Below are 18,042 nucleotides of genomic sequence, written 5' to 3'. Positions count from 1 at the left end.
GTAAGTACATGGCTCCGTCACAGCTGTGAGCCAGGCTCTGCCATGGACCTCGGGTCCTCCCGAGATGGAACAGTCGGCCAAAAGCTCCTGTGTCTCTAACGCTTTGCCCCTGCAGGTGAACAACAGTCTGGGTGATGCAGTGTGTCTGCAGGCCTGTGCTCGGCCATGTGCGTTTGTAGATTGGTTCACAGCTTCGTTTTGGATAGGAGAGGTCATGCTGGATAGATCTTGGGGTGTCACAAAAGAGCAATACAGATTTCTAAAATTTGTATTATATACTTAAAATCAGTTTTTATTATAACTAAGTTCCTAAGAATAACAGCTTGTATCCTTCTTGAGAAAATGAGGAGATGGAGAGAGAGTCATGCTGTTGTTCTAAATCCTTTTTATTACATATTTGTATTCAACACCGTGTTACACATACATAACAAATAGAAATTCCGGTAGTTTTCATGAAAGCTGATGCATTGATTCATCTTTAGCCAGGAGCAATACTAACTGACTGTCACCTTTTCTTATGAGGTGTTAAAAATAATTGTGCTGTTCACATCAAAGCTTTCAAGTCATCCTCATTAATGTTTCTTGCTGGAACTATCACCATAACAACAGATATCCAAATAGAGAAGAAACTGCTATCAAATATGATATCTGAATTTTTCCAGCTATGGCAAGTCCACGAGTAAGATGAACATCTGATCTATTCCCTCATCCTACCACCGGGGAAAGATACACTTTTATTCAATTAATAGTCTTCCTAGAACAGAAGAAAGGTAAATGAATCAGAAATTATTCTTTGTTGTTAAATCTTCACTCAACCATATATATTTGTAGTGTAGTGACTAGATCACGGCCACCTCAAATCAGGGATGCACATTCTGTTAATTCTAAGAATCACAAATGAGCAACAGCAGGAATGAAGGAGGGGGGGAAAGTCACTCCTGTATTATTTACCTCAACACAGTTTCCATGCTAAAGGTCCTGCTAAGAAATGGAATTTCTTAAGTATACACATCCTTGACAGACAGTGTATTATTGTCTGTTAGTATCAAAATGTATGAGACCTTCCTTTCTGTGCAGATACAGAACCCTTGTAATGTGAGATTAGGATTATAATTGAAGTAATTTCTTTTTTCATTTACAGAACTAGTAAATGTCCTAGAGTATTAAGAATCTTCTAGAGAGAATTTCTTGCACTTTTTCTGGATGGTAAATATATGGAAAGCAAAATGAGGGAAAAATTGAGGCAGCTGGATTATCAGGGTTAGGAAGGTGTTCAGCTAGTTCCCCATATTTTTGAAATGCCCACACTCTCAGGAGCACAAAACATATACACAATTAAAATAGTCAGTTGAATTTTTGATACATTAGTTCAATAAAAACAAACATATGTGTTTGTGGGTCTTTTCCCCTTAAATAGCAGCAAAAAACCATGCTGCCTTATAGGTCAAAATTCACATCTTTTGGAGACCTTCCATGCCCTGTGTCCTTTCAACACACCTATATTCCACAGCTAAGAATATATGAGATTGCTATCATGAGTTTGCAATGAAAATTTCTTGGTTTTTTATAGAAGTTCGTAAGTTTAATCCATATCATTTTGGTATTTTATGGGCTGAGATAATAACTAGAACTCTGATGCTATGCTGGTAGAAGGAAAAGTTCAGTGTCACATATCTGCATATAAGATTGCAAATTATGTTTTAGGGAAAATATTTTTATTTTTGCAGAAAGTAATCAACACAGTTTTTCTTCCCAAATAGACCATATAATAAATCATATATTTGGTTGGGCACTAAAAGCAAGTGAATCTATTTGTGCACCTGCAACAAATGTCATGTGTAATTGTTGTTCTTTCCCCCTTAATCCTACAGATGAAAAACTAATTTATAATGAATAATTTATCCAATTCACTTTTTTGTCCCTGCTTCTAAACAACCCACAAGTGTATTAAAATTTCCTTATGATTTTATATTTTTCAATTTTTGTTTACAGTTATTTCACACCATTTTTTTCCTACTATTTGTAAGCACCATTGGTTTGATTAGTGGTACATATGAATGCACTGTCAGTGATTGTGAGTATCCATATTCTGTATTTTTGTTTGCTCTAATGAAATACAGTAACTTGAATGTTGTTCTGAAAGTGAATTCAAGAGATAGAATCAAATGGCTGCAGCAGATTTTTAAAAAAATGTTTAGACAGCATTTCCTGAAAAAAAATCTTTAGCCATTTGCTGAGCACTACTAATCAGAGATTGTATTGACTGTTTGACCTTTAAACATCTAACTGTTCAAATCAGTTTGGATAAGCATTTAAAAGTTTGGATTATCCACTATATAAATATTTTGAGGTTTCCTGATGGCCTTTCTGAGAATCCATAAAAGCAGATGTCTGAAGATTTCTCAAGAAAAGTAAAGTCCTATCATTGTGGTGAATATATTCATGTGCAACATTTTGAATATCAGGCCTAGCCAGAGGGAAAAACATTTGGAACAACTTTCAGAAAAGAGGGCTGGAGCAAGAAGGAGGAGTGACTCACCTCATGCCTTTTTCTTTACTTGCCTTTGAAACTTGCTTTATATTGGGTACAGCCTAGATAGTATCTTAGAGGAGCTTCTTACCCACCAGAAGAAGAGGTACTGACATTAGAAAATGCATGCAAAGGGAAAATAGTTACTATGTGAACTTTCTTCACTTTAAAAGCAGTTCATTGGGTGTGAATCTGGATTAGAGTGTAAGTGGCAGCTGCTGTACAGTTTCTGGGATTAAGAAGGGTGGTTCAGGGCTTGTGATTTGGTGTTGTGTTTTAACCATAGCCAATGACTGAGCCACACACAGGTGCTCACGTCCCTGGCGAGGTCAGGGAGAGACAAAGAAGCGTAAAAGTGAGAAAACTGTTAGATTGAGACAGGATAGTTGTAGTGGGTTGGCACTGGCTGGATGCAAGGCGCCCACACAACCATCTCTGTCACTCCCCTCTGCAACTGGACAGGGGAGAGAAAACACAATGAAAAGTTTATGAGATGAGATGAAAATCGGGAGAGAAATCACTCACCAAAGTGAGTGATACTATCAAGGGCAAAACAGACTCAGTTTGGGGATGTTAGTTGAATTTATTACCAACAAAATCAGAAGATAATGAGAAGCAAAATAAGACCTAAAGAACATCTCCCCTCCAGTGCCCCCATCTCCTTCCCAGCTCTGTGGCCTCCCCAGGCACAGGGAGACAGGGAATAGGGGTTACAGTCAGTTCATCTCAGGTTGTTTCTGCTGCTGCTCAGAGGAAGGAGTTCTACACCTGCTCCAGCATGGGATCCTCTCTCCACAGGTCTGCAGATTCCTGCCAGGAGCCTGCTCTGGCACAGGTCTCCCATGGGGTCTCCTTTCAGGCATCCACCTATTCCAGTGTGGGGCTCCTCCATGGGCTGCAGGTGGATCTCACCCCACCCCCACTCTTCTCTGGCCACAATTACATCTGAGCAGTAGCTTTTTTTTTTTTCTTCTTCTTTTTAAATATGTTATCGCAGGGGGGTTATTATCAACTCTGGTTGGCCCAGAGTTTTCCATTGCTGGTTCTGTTCTGGAGCTGGCTGTCATTGGCTCTGATGAACATGGGAAAGTCTTCTGGAATCTTCTCACAGAAGCCACCCCTGTAGCCCCCTCCCCCACTGCCAAAAGTTGTCCAGTCAGCCACACAAACACAACAGAACAATTACATGGGTAGACAGGGGGGTGGATTGAGCACTGGCTGAATGGCAGACCCCAGAGGTCTGTGATCAGTGGCACAGGGTCTAGTTGGAGGCCTGTCACTGGTGGTGTCTGCCAAGGTTCAGTATTGAGCTCAGTATTGTTTAAGGTATTCTTCAGAGATTTGGATGAAGGACCAGAGGCCTCCTCTGCAAGTTCACTAATGACACAAAGTTGGGAGGAGTGGCTGACACCCCAGAGGGCTGTGCAGCCCTTCAGGGGTACCTTGGCAGGCTGGAGAGATGGGCAGAGATCTTTCTGAAACTCAGCAGAGACAAATGCAGGATCCTGCACCTGAGGAAGAATAATGCCAGGCACCAGCACAGGCTGGGGGCCGACCTGCTGCACAGCAGCTCTGTCTAGGACCTGAGGGTCCTCTAAAGGCTAAGGTCTTGTTGACAACTTGTGAAACGGGCAATAGGCATGACAGATTGAGATTCATGATTTATACAGAATGAAGAGTACTTGAGTAGGTCTGCTACTATTGAGGCAATAAATAATAGAATCAGAGAATTTTAGAGTAGTTTGAGTTGGAAGGCACCTTACAGATCATCTAGTTCCAAACGCCATGCCATGGGCAGGGTCACCTTTCTAGACCAGGTTGCTCAAATCCCCATCTAACCTGGCCTTCAACACTTGTAGAGCAACTTGACTGGGCAAAGGCAGTGTTCTGTGCAGTATATTTTGATCTGAGCATCCGGACTTTTCCACTCAAGATTAAAGCTAAAAATTGGAAGGGTGCTTAATCCAAATCTAAGCCAAAATTACTGTTGCTTTCTGATCCTGTTTCGGAGGGCATTTGTCTGTGGATCTGTATTTTTTCCTTCTGAATCAGAAGCTAGTAATGAACTGTCCAGTGATATTTTTCTTTACATTTTTTTAGAAGCTATGGTGAGCCTTGCTTGGAGGTCTGATGTGAGTTTTGAAGTGACTTATCACTTGTTCCGTTACACCAGATGGAAAGAATTACCAAAACGGAATACATTTGGGACTAAAATGCACATTGCTTTTGTATTTTACCTCTACTTGCATTTTCACTCTTGGATAAAAAAAAGGACTTTTGCTCAGAAAGCCACTACTCATCATAATATGAATACTTAGATGAGCTTTTTGCTTTTACAAACAAATATATAATTTGTTTGCAAGGAATAGGCCAGTCTGTCAAGACACTGTGAAGCTGGTACAGCTCCTAGGTCTAGGACAGCCAGATTAAAGAGCAATTTTAAATGCAAATATTCTCTCTCGCCTCTCAGTTCACTGATCAAACCAGCCAGACACAGATTCTTGTTATCCTCTGAAATAAGTGGAGAGTAGCGCTTTTACAAAGTCACTGGAAAAGAACCACACAATAAGATAGATTGTGCTTTTAATGTCATGTGGTTCTTCCTTTCATTTCAAATTATTTAGTATGACAGCAAATGCCACATCCAACTGTGTATTCAAAGATCAATGGTTATTTACTTTTTTCAATAGTTTTCAAACAAACTGAAACAGCTATGCTCATGCTTATTCAGTGCCAACGTAGATAATGAAAAGACTAACAATAAGAGGCATTTTGTCACACTTTAAGATTTTAAAAAGAATAATCAGCACTTACACGTGACTGCAATCTACAAAATTGTGGTTATGGAGGCTTTGGTTAATAATTTAAATGGGAATTCTTCGTGCTTTTAATTTCATTCTTTCTGACATTCTTGGATGTAGATGCAAACTGTATATAAAGACCTAAACTTCCTATTCATGGCATGTTTTCTCCTGTACCACTGCTATAATAAATATGTTAAAGTGAGCAATTTATATTTTGAAGCCCATTCCTATAATCACAGTAGGACATTGTTAATGAGAGTGAGGCCTGGACAACTAAGAAGACTTTTAAGGTTGTTCGAAACCTTAAAATAGTGAAATTTATTGAATATAAAAATAGGTAACAGGGATTACTTTCTTTTTGTTTTCTAAACTGGTATTTACAAATTTTAGTATGTAGCACTTATCTATTTGTATGCCTTTTCTGGGTGAGAAAAAAAAAATCAATGAAGAATGTACTGAGTCTAAAGATCATTTGAATAAAGCTGGAATTATAGACATGGGAATCTGCATGGCTGAACAACATATTGATTAAATATGATTGATTAGCTATTTATGCCCAAGGCACTTAGAAAAAATGCTAAGCTCTATTCAGCTTGTATCTGCTGTGACTTGAAAAATCAAATTTTCTTTTTAGTACAATAGCAATGAACAGGATAATATTTATATTATCTGAAGGACCCTACTGAGGTTTAGAAGGATGTTGTGAGATGAAGGTATAGTGGATTTATTCAGATTTTAGATAATATTGTCCATGAAAAGCATAAATATAATTATTGTGGAAAAATCCAGCAACATAAATACCGAGTTAAAGTAATGGCAAGTTTTTAATGCTTTTCTAAGGGCAGAATCCACAGCCAGCACTAAATCTTTAGTGTCTGGTAACATGCAAGTCTAGAGTTTTTTGCTTACCTGTGCAAACTGAAGTTTGTATCTTATTCATAGAAATCTTAGACTGAGTAAAAAAGGCTTGCCTCATGAGACCAGAAGAATTGTCCTGAGAGCAGTGCAGTACTAAAGTGAATACTGCTTTCAGACTCATCACTGCTGTAAATTTCTCACATATCAATAATGTGGTCTAAATCAGACTTTATTATTTTCTTGATTTGAATTTATTTGTTTTGATTTGTTTGTCTTAATCACAGTTATTCAACAGACTTCACTAGTAAAATACATAAAACTCTTACATCTATTTATTAATGTTGCAGAAATATTTTTTGTGGAGGATAAGTTCTTCTGTCATCCCCTTCATGCTGTCCTTACCTGGCAGAAATAATTCTCTCCTTGACATTAGTTACCAAGTTTTCAGATGAGCATTATTTTCTATGCTAGACAGAATATAAAAGAAAATGCTGATGCAGCTGTACATGTTTTAGTATTACAAGTGATGTTATTACAAGTACGATGTAATAAATATTTATATTTGTTATATAGAGATCTCAGTGAAGGGCATCTCTCAATTGATGATCCAGCCCGCATATGGTCCTTAAATATTCATAGTGTATGCGGTTGTATTCATAAGATCCTGCATAAAAAATACATGCAGTGTTATTCACAGAGCCAAATTTGTCTGCGCCATGCAATGCACCGTTTGATCATTGAAGAATGTGATTGTTCAGGAGCCTGTTACCAAAAATACATACCTGCTGTCACTTATCTCAGTCACAACTTGTCACTCATTTATTTGCTGGAGAACAGTCTAGATTGGTACAAAATAACTCTACAGCCATTTGCAGGTTAAGCAATATCAGTTGACTGTATCTCCACCCGTGTTATCCTTTTCAAACAGACTGCAAAGCAAAAAATAGGGGGTTTGGGGTTTTTTTTAAACCAACTTATACAAACCTAAAGAATTGCTCTTCAAGACTTGGGACAAGTCTAAATTAATTAGAAATATTGAGAGTTCAGTTACTATGTGAATTCAGCTCAGTTAGAAGGAAGCCTTGGATTTTTTCTTTCAATTCTCAAAGTTACTTAACCAGATGTAGTCCACTGAGGTACTAAAAAGCTAAACAATTTTGGATTTCAAGGTTCATCAGTTTCCAGGGAGACAGACACATCTGCACTCAGTAAGTGCAGAGACTTCAGCTGTGCCAGACAACTCCAGAAGCTTTGAGCTCTGTTTTAGGGAAGGGCTCTGCAGAGTAAGACGCCATGGCACTTAACATTAGCGCACCAACATTGCCTTCAGCATGCCTCTTGTGCTTTTCAGTCTAGCCTTTGGTGAACTCAAATTAGTAACTTTTTATTAAAGTAGATATACAGAGTGCCTTTTATATCAATAGACTCCCTGTACAGATGACAGATAACTTCTAGTTTATGTATTATTTATTAAGAATTTGCATGGTAGCTAAAATTTGAGTTTGATTAATGTAGTAAAATGCACAGTTTAGGAACTGTTTCATGTTAATTGAAAACTTAATTGAAAACAACATGTGTTTTTCCAAAATAGTATTTGAGTTTTACTGGAATTTTAGGGCCATGTATTTAAAAACCACTTCCCGTTGCAAGAGCTTTCATCAGAATTCATCTGTTATTTTGTTTGATACCTTCGTGGTATTGTCATCTTGCAAAAATCCTTTGCATGAAACTGTAGAGATACATTTTTAGCAACTGCACTTAAAATAAAATATAAACATTACAGACCACAGTTCAGTTTCATTCACTGGCTAATGGGTCTTCTAGCCAGTCGCCTATATCCATACACTTATTGCTTACTCAGGAAAATGGAAGAATAGGAAATGTATCTGATAAAATTAAAGGCCCAAGCAGAAGCCTTGTATGCCTGTATCTTTTTTTCCCTTATTGTGTTCATTTCATTTGCAGCTCTGAATTTCAGTTATACATAGAAAGAAGAAGGTTTGTGGTAGATGTATTATCTCATGGAATGACACAGGAGCACGTCCCAGGCAATATGCCTGCTCTTTCTGGGTATTGAAGGAAGGCTCAAGTATATATGTGAGCATTTATTTTCATAGATCTAGGAATATATGTAAATACTCTGAGTGGATATTGTTATAGACAAAGCTGACTAAAGCTGTGCCTGGAACTCAGGATATCTGCTGATAACCCTGCAGCTTCTTCCCCAGCAGCATCATGTGAGTGTCCTGTTACCTGCTGCTTTTGGAAGGAGGAGGTCTGACTCTCCAAATCTCTTAGTATTTCCAGTAAATCTTTTTATCAGTATAAAGATATGTGCTTACACTCTGATACATACATACATACATATATACATATATACACACACACACACACACACACACACACACACACACATACATACATATATATATATATATATATATATATATATATATATATATATGTATGTATGTATGTATGTTATCTGTAGCTACATCACAGAAAAACATGGTCCATCTCTTCCAGCCCATCTGTTAATAACACGTAGCTGCTGCACAGAGCTTCTCTGCAGCAAGCCACATGCATGAGGAGCTGTGTAAGGAATCAGCTGAAGGATCAGCAACATAAAAATTAAAGCATTAATTTTCTTTTCCAACAACAGTACAATTTGGGGAAAGAAATGTAAATATAGGAAAGAAAAAAAGTACTAGCAAGTATCCTAAAGGAGTAAGTTAAAAGAGTAGTTTTACTTGTGCAATCAGATGGACTGGATGAAGGACACTCTTCCTTTGGTTTAGCAATGATGGTATTAAAGTGACTGGAATATTTGTAGGAATACCTCTGTCATATAGGTAGACCAATGTAGTTCTCAAATACGCTCATTTTTAAACAATTTGATCTGTTGTATTTTATCAAAGGTGCAGACTTAGTGTGCCTCTTAAAACGGAAGCAAAAACATTGTGAAAATTGATTTTGTTATGAAACACAGTACCTTGAGTTTGACCTACAGGACTCTTAGAGAGTGCAGCAATCACTAGAAGAGGGAGATGCAGTATAAAAGCTCCAGGACAATAAAGTAAAAGACTAGAGATGAAAAATGTTCTTTCTCCATACAGACCTGGTTTTTCATTATGAAATTATGGTTGCCTGTATTTTAATAGCTTTTACAATCACTGTAAGTGCTGTTCCTCCTAGATAACTGCTGTTGTTTTGTAGCTCTTGTTATGGTGTAAAAATCTGTGGAGTGCCACATCTGAAATCATAAGAGTGCAGTGGGGCTTTATTCAGTGAAATTATATTAATAAGTGCTTCATATATAGCAGGATCCTAAGAACACAGGGACCCAAGCATGACCCTGTGCTACTTTGTGCAATAACATCAAACCACATTTAAATATTTTTTAAAATTAGTACATCTGTGCAAGTACATAACATTATGTATAAGTTCCTGAAAAGGTTCTTGAGTTGTACCTTTGGTGTTCATATACTATCCTCCAACTCCTGGGCCAGTTAGTGAGGTTCTGTAATGAAGATAATAATAAACCATTAGATAATATACTAACGTGAATTCTTCTGATCACCCACTGTCTGTCAGATGCAAATTATTTGAGTCTAAATGGGGACACAGAAGCCTAAAGGTTAGAAACTCCATATTGTGTTATCGTTTATTTGGATTTTCCAGTCCCTTATAATTGTCTCTAACTGTTCAGCCTTGCAGCTTTTGACATCCAAATTTTTAGAAAGCTAAAGTGAAAAGAAAAAGAATCAAACTAGATATACCAAAAGTGAATCTTATTTGGGGCAAATATATAAAATAATGTACTATACTGAAGTATTTTAATATTTATTTTCATATTTTAGTTTCTTCTACTATGTATTAGAATCATGCTACTTTTCCCAGTTCCTTTTCTCAGGTCCTTTATTTTTTTACACAGAAAACCTCAAAAAATTATATTATGTACAATACTTACTAATCTTGCTGACGACTAAACTGCAAAACAAGCAGGTATACATTTGAACACTGAATATTTGGGTACTGTAAAAATAAATTGTCCAAGTCTGATGCTTCACCATTTTACTCAAGGTTGATCTCTATTATTTCATGTAACCCATGAACTTGTCTCTATTAGGAATTTGCATGTGTATACCAATCCTCACACATGCTGCAGCAGGAAGTTTTCTGAAAAAAATAATGTATTTAAAAGAAAATATATTGGAATTCAAACTGTATTTCTTTCTATTTTAGCAACCAGTTGCCATCAGTCATTTTACTTTTTGGACAAATACTGCTTGCACAATTTAACTGACATGCAGAATTATGATGCATGCTTCTTTCTTTTGAAACAAATCTTATTTTAAGAATAGATAATTCCCTTTGTATTACCTGTTTGAAAAAAAAATTCTGAATTAGTCTTGATTTGCTTTGCTTTTCTTGACAAAATTGTTAATATGTGAAAACTTAACAGGTTATTTTAGTTTTATTTAGCTATAAATAACAATGAAATAATAAGAGTTTATAAATGAAAATTAGTTTTGGAAATTGGGATTTACAAGTATTTTGGCAGAACTGCACCATTTAATAGATGATATGCAAATAAAGAAAAAATATAAACAAATGCAGGGAAATTAAGTTTATGTAAATCAGGCTGTAAGGGAGATGCAGAAGGTATCTGTGTTTCATTGCTAGTTAAATTTTACCAAATTTAAGTGTGGACACTGCAGCTCAGAGAACGAGAAAAATAAAAATAAGAAAAAAAACAGAGAATCACTGAAATGCAGTTGTTGAACCTGAGTGCATCTATCAAATAAATTAGAAGCAGCAAAACTTTGGTCATTTTTCACTTTCCTTGAACAGCCATTTTACTTTTTCGCAAGGCCACCTTTCATGCAAACACCCTAAACAAATAAATCCAAAAAGCCATTTGGAGTTTTTCTAATTTATTACTCTTGAGGTGCCTATTACATGTTGTCATTTTTGTAAAAGCAACAAAAGTGGCTTGAGTGTGCTAAGCATAGCAAAAGCAGGAGAAAAAAAGGTAATTTTTGTAGAGTTTTATTCATTTCACTCGGGTTCCAATTGTTATTTTCTAAGGGGTAAAAAATCTCCCATGCAAGTGATGTGTCTTGTATTTGCATAGTCCTACTGTGTATAGTTGTGATGTATATTTACAAGTGAGGTTACTACATTTGTAGCTGTACCCAGGAACTGTATGGCTGAATCAGTGCTTAAAATCATAGAATCATTAAGGTTGGAAAAGATGACATCCAGGATCATCGAAAGCAATCTTTGACCAAACACCACCTGGTCAATGAAATCATAGCACTGAGTGCCATTATCAGCTGTTTCTTTCAGGGACACTGACTTGGCCACTTCCCTGTGCAGCCCAGGCAATGCTTGATACCCCTTTCATTATGTGAACTGTTTCTGTTTGCATGAACAGTGCAGTATCAAGGTGAGTGTTTTCCTTGGGCAGAATACTTTGCAGTCCAGGGGTATCCACCTGAGTTGGGAGAATCAGGAATGAAGTAATGGAAAAACTCTGCAAGTCAGTGTCTCACATCTTGGATGAATGAAATCCTGGATTAAAAAAAAAAAAAAAAAAAAGTGAAGGGAATACCTTTATTCTAGTCTTCTAGATTATTTTCAAAATATTCAAGCACTTGCAGAATATCTACAGAAATAATATTCATACTCTCCACTACAGCAGGCTCAGTTCTGGGAGCAGGAGGGAGCAAGACTTGGCTTCCTGAAAGCCAAACAAGGGCACCTAAGTGGTAAGGATCAAGGGTCATTCAATGTTCTGTTGTCATCCTTTCCAAGAGAACAGCTAAAGGATACTAAACAGTACAGCACTGTGGGTACCATTCTTGATTCTCTAAGTTTTTCTCTATATCTTTCAAGAAAGTGTATTTATCTTGGATGTATCCAATTCCTGTATGTTTCCTTTGTTTATCCAGGATCCAGAAATTTGATCCTGGATCCAAAATTTGATCCTTGATCCAAAAAAAGATCCTGAATTACGCAAAATTTGCAAACAAAGTAGGTTTCTAAGTCCTTAAATTATTCCTGAACAGAGGATTTAAATTCTAAATAACTGAGATTCTTTTTATATGCTACTCATTTTGTAGAAAACTTACAGGGGAGGGGGAAAAATTATTTTAGCTTTTTTTAAAGAAATCCTACTTACCTATTTTGAAAAAATCTATGACTTTTCTAAGAGGAAGGTGGACTACACTGTGGCAAAGAGACAATACTGTTTTGATAGTCCTTTGTTGAAAGGGGATGTTGAGATAAAATTCTGTTTTGAAAGAAAGGCCCTGCTTTTTTAGAGGCCATACTTTCTTTCCTCAGGATTTCAGTAGTTGTGTAGAGTACATAGACATTTGTTGTTTGTGTTGGAGGAAGGGAATTGGTACAAAGAATGTTTTCCACTCTGGAAAATGCCAGCTCATCCATACTTGATCAGAATATTTGAGGATAAGCAAAGAGGTCACTGAATAAAGTCTGAGAAACTGTTTAACATTCTGTAGAGCAGAAATAATTAATGAAAGCTGAAAGCTCTTAAAATAAACTTCCCAGCTTAAGTAACATGAGGCATTTCCCTCCATATTTGGGGGATAATCTCATTGAACAATTACCTTTTGAGCTTTGTATCTGTGTTGCCACAGTAGGTATGAGTGTACAAATTTGTATGACTTAGGTGTTGAGTAGCTATGATATAAAACTGGAACATCATTTTGGGGAGGACATTGCCTTTAAGAATTTTTCATGTATTTTCCATCCTCTCAAAATGGTGCCTCCTGATGTAATAATTTGTTTTGTAAAGAAGACTTTAGCTCTTCTAAAAGTGCTGGTTAATTTTACACTGTAAGTTTCATTATTGCAGGTTGTATTCTTGAACTGTTCTTAGATTTGCTGACCTTCATAGAAAAATAAAATGAAAAATCCAAGTATATAGTTTGATTCTAAGTTCAGAGCACTATGAACCTAATGCTTATTTATTTCTTGACATCTGCCTGATGCAGCCTATAATTTTGTGATTGCTTTATAGTTTCCTTATTAAGGACAAAATATTCAGAAAGTTATTATAAAAAAAATCTGAAAAGAAAGCAAATATTGCTGTAGCATAGTTCATCCACTGAGAGGAAGAGAATATAGAGGTAAAGAAAATGAAAAACAAATTAACAAAACTAGCAGGATTCTCAGGGTTTAATCATCAGACTGCTTAAGACTGTATTTGTATATACTGTCTATCTGAATCTTGGAGATAGTGATAGTCACATTCTATATTGGCAGGTGGGTCGTGTAAATCTGATTTCATCTCCTGAGAGGAGTTCAGAGGTGTAAACAATGTAATAAGGAAAAAAAAAAATCTGTAAATGAATCACTGTTAATCCAAAGTGGCTATTCCGAAAAAAATAAGAAAAGTGAATTGTATTTTTAGTTGAACAGTTGTATTTTTAGCTATTTCCAAGAAAATTACTGCTGAGTGGGCTGATGCAGGCTTTGGTACCCTGAGATACTCCTAAGTTGGGCCACCCAGCAAATGATCGAAAATGTTGCTATGTCATCTTATTCTTCTCAGCAATAAGCTTAAAAACCTTAACATCTGAGAGTAGCAGTAACAATTTTCAAGCCTGTTGCAATCACTAAGAAGTTACTGTGGAGCATATACATTTTTTCCAAGGATGGAATTAGAGAGATTGTGGGATGAAGCTCCAAGATGTTGCTGATGTTACTCTGGTAGGTACCTGGAAGTTAAGAGAAGGGGGGATCTCTTTCACTGCACACGTGCTGAGGCTGCAATAGAAGCTGTAAACTTCAAAGTAACATTTCAATGTGTGCCAAGCAGAAAAGGACTTGTCCTAGCAACATGCTCTTTCAACAAGATTTTGGAGCAGAGTCAGTCAACAAGGGCAGGGTATCTCTGTCAGACAAAGCAGAAAATGTAATAATTGCTGATATGTTAGTCCAATCCAGCTGTGATGACTTGATTTATTTATTTTAATTGATACAGGGTCTTCCATGATTTTAGAGTAGCAGTTTAGCTATAAATGTGCCTAAAGCCAATCACGAAAGACAAATTGACTTTGGATTTGAGTTGCTTGCCCTTTATAGTCCTTGGAGGAGTACAACTACAGATAAATGCCTAACAAAAAGCCTTGTTTAAATTTTATTAAGCAGCTGTCAAAGACACGGGAGCCATCCTTTACCAGTCCTGAAAAAAACTCACCATGGGTAATCTTTCAACTAAGAGGCTTATTGAACAAAACAGGAATGTAAAGATTATTCTAAAGGATGCTGGCCACTGTCTGAGTTGCCTTTGTGATTTACAGCCACAATACCATTCCCTGCATGAAGTTCAGGACATAACAATCTGTCTAGTTCTCAAAGCAATAAAGTCATCCCTTGGAGATAACTGAGCCAGTCTCATAGTGATGGTCATTTCAGAACATGTCTGTAATTTCTTTGTTTAACAATAACAGGTGTCATGGTTTGGAACGTCGTGCTTTAGGTGTAAGACTAATAATCCTATTAAACTAGAAATTGTAGGATACTACAGGTACTAATCTAGACTGAAATATTGTATCAGATCCTTTTGACAGTAAATAGGAACTGAAAAATGCCCATAAAGAGCTTGGAAAATAAATGGGATGCTGAATCTAAGTTATTTAATGAGATATTAAAACATTCACAATATATTTTACTAAGATATAGGAAACTAGAGTATTCCAACTATCTCCATTCTGAAGTGCTATGATTTTATTTGTGTTTATCTAAGATTACAAAGTTGATTATCTAGTTTACAAATATGAGACACAAACTGAAAGAGTTTCCATTGTGTGTAGGAATTTTCTCTAGTGTTAAGTTGGTTCTTAATGTCATTAGTTTAGGGACTGAGCACCATAATTAAGCATATTAAATGAGCCTGGTTCTTTTAGATAGAAGCCCTTTGTTCTGTTAAGGATGAAGATAATTTAAATTAGCTGTATCTGAGTTAGAATTTGTGTATGTTTAAAGAAATTAGTAAGTTACGACTGCAGTAAGAGGGAAAGAAAATTGGGTTGTGAAAGCTTCATACTGAAGCTCACTCCATCATCTCTGACTGGTCCCTGAGGAGGTTCTGTCTCAGGAACTGTAAACTTGTGGTTTACAGTGCACTACCAGACTCTGCATGAAAATCATGACATAATTGTCTGTTGATGCTAAAAGTTGCAAAAATTTAATTCCTCATTAAAAGTTCAGTTCTTTTTGATAATAGAAGTCTTCAGCCTCCCTCTGATCAGTAGGTCTTTGACAATTTTCAGTGTAGTCAGCATTTGGAATAAGAAAATCAGCAGCTTCAAGGTTGTCTCTAGAGAGAAAGAGTGATCTAATGTGTGCAGAGGAATGATGACTTAGATACTTCATGTGGCACTAGTCAGATTTTGCTCCCAAACCAGTGGTGTAGATGGGCCCCATTATGGCATTTTATTCTGTTTTTCAGGCCTATTCTCTTACCCTGCTTAGATGAACAGTGAATACATGGGTGGGGAAGCTCAGAAACTATTAAGTTCTCAACTAGACCTATTCAGAGTATATTGATGTCTATGAAGAGGATGTGTGAAACTATCTGACATGTTTGTCTTTAACCAAGCCACAAGAAGTTGTTGCAGAATAAATTCTATTGAACTTTGCATTGTGAGAAAGATGGGTTTTTAATGAAAGTTATTGGCCATGAAGTAGGTGGGAATGCAATGAAAATATATTCATGTCTCTGTTAGCAATTTGTCCTAATATTGTCTGATCACTGAGGTGCTTCCTGCACACCTGCACTTCCTGTGAGTCATATACTCTGCACATTAAAGTTATTAGCATAATGTCTGACTATTTTTAAAGTGTATTACATAAACTGCACAGATTTTCTTTTTGGGGACAATAACCACAATATGAATAACTATCCATTTGTATCTGTAATATGTATTAAAAAAAAGAGAAAAAGGTAAAACAGTAAGTAATGCTCTCGGTATCTTAGTATTTTTCTTTGCAGCCTTACTGCTGCCATGCAACCTTTCCTTCACCATAGATTTCTGACAGAAAAAATACAAGGGTTGCTTTTCTTGCAGTCATCCCCCATAGATATTGCTGATTCATGCAACACACTACTATCTGGATACGGAACCTTTTGATCTTCTGAACCTGGATTTATTCTTGATACTGCTGACTTACTAAAAAGCCATTTCATGATGAGGGCAAGACAGAAAATTGGGTCACACTCCAACACCATGTTTTCTGTTCTTTAAATTTTTGTTCCATCTCCTCTGCTGTCAACCAGAAGCACTCTACTCCAATTTATAGATGGTGCCTTTTTCAGCATATCTCATTTTTGGTATCTTTGATCTAAGTTTTGAGAACTGGAATATAAGATATACAATGCAGAGGTCTCTTCTGAATGCCTGACTTATGTCTGCAAGCTGCAGTTTGTAGGCAGTATGTCATCACTGTCACAGTGAATGTGGGATTAAAAAGCACATTCATCTTGCCAGATGAGCCTTTTTCAGCACACATGTAAGAAATTCTAAAAATAGCTGTTGGTTTCAAAGGAGTCCACAGTGAAGAGAAAAATAGCCAAAATACAGGGATCTCTCATATTGCATTCTCTTAATTACCTACCCAAACCCATAGAATTAGTATTGTAGTTACTATGCGTTATTTATCAAGTCATCAAAAAGCAAAGCCTGGACTAAGACATGTACATTCTAAGAAAGTGTGAATCAGGATCTGGAAGTGGAAGGAGTAGGTGAAAGCTCACTGCTGTTGATATGTATCTGGGTCCAGTCCTTAAAGAATTCTTTTTGGAAGGACACTTGGTTGAAACTTTGGTACAATCAAGAGCTAAAAATCTTGCAGCAGGAAAACCCAACTCACATACATGATTTTTAGGTCTCTTAGGAGCTAATGTTAACAAAAAGTCTTTTAAAGGAATCCGTTCATCAAACACCAGGCACAAAGTTGCTTTATTCGCATATTTTAAATGGTGATTTTTCTTGATTAAAGATAATGCTCCCTGTCCTATGAACTTTCACATATTTTAAATCTAAATTGCACAGATTTTTTTTTTTCAGAAAGTGTGATTACCATTTAATTCATTAGTAAGGAAAGCTAGGTGTTGCAAATTAATAATGATTCTAATTTTAACAGAATGTTCCTGTAGAATTTTTTCTTCTTGCACTGAAATGCAAGAATTGATGTAGGTTAATCTCAACACCAGAGTTATTCAACAAAGGGCCTTTCCCCAGATGCACCACAGCGAGATGCAAAACTACATCCTTTTCTGTATGAAAATACACAAATATACACTCACTAACAATAGAAACATAATGTAAAATTCATCTTTAATCTGTGCAACAGATCCATTTCAATTTACGTAAAAGGCTTGTCTGTAGCTTAAATTACATAATAAAGTAGAAAACAAATTAAAGGAAGTGAACAATGAAAATAGTGCTTAAAATTTTAAAGAAAAGATTGAGAATTTGGGGCTAGATTTTGGGGAGTGAAATCTTCCACAAAGAGTAGAAATCAGAATTCAGATTTGGGGTGCCAGAATTTTCAAGGTTTGCCCCAGACTTTAAGCCTCCTATTTCAGTCAATACCCCAACAGCCCACTAAATGAGTTATTAAAAGGAAAACTGTAGGAATAAAAAAAGGGGGAGGGGGTTGTTTGTTGGTCATTTTGGAATGTTTCTGTAATATTGGCAAAAGTATTTTGTTTATATTATAAAGGTCATTTATATGAGAAACACTTGCTCCCAAAACATTTAGTATTCCATACAGACTTATCATGCAGTTGTTTCAAATCACATTAGATTG

At 36.3% G+C, this 18,042-nt stretch overlaps 1 protein-coding gene and 1 long non-coding RNA gene across 19 annotated transcripts in view; both read left to right on the top strand.

Annotated features, from left to right (window-relative positions):
- Positions 1 to 18,042, top strand: part of KHDRBS2 (KH RNA binding domain containing, signal transduction associated 2) — a 459,539-nt gene that overhangs the window by 210,130 nt on the left and 231,367 nt on the right. The window lies entirely within an intron of this gene.
- Positions 7 to 18,042, top strand: part of LOC140683662 (uncharacterized) — a 55,108-nt gene continuing 37,072 nt past the window's right edge. The window contains exon 1 of the long non-coding RNA XR_012054907.1: positions 7 to 18,042. This exon is cut by the window's right edge and continues 22,158 nt beyond it. This is a non-coding gene — a long non-coding RNA (uncharacterized lncRNA).

The sequence above is a fragment of the Taeniopygia guttata genome, chromosome 3 (genome assembly GCF_048771995.1).
Source record: "Taeniopygia guttata chromosome 3, bTaeGut7.mat, whole genome shotgun sequence".
Taxonomy (NCBI): Eukaryota; Metazoa; Chordata; class Aves; order Passeriformes; family Estrildidae; genus Taeniopygia; species Taeniopygia guttata.
This window is presented reverse-complemented; position numbering and strand designations above follow the sequence as displayed.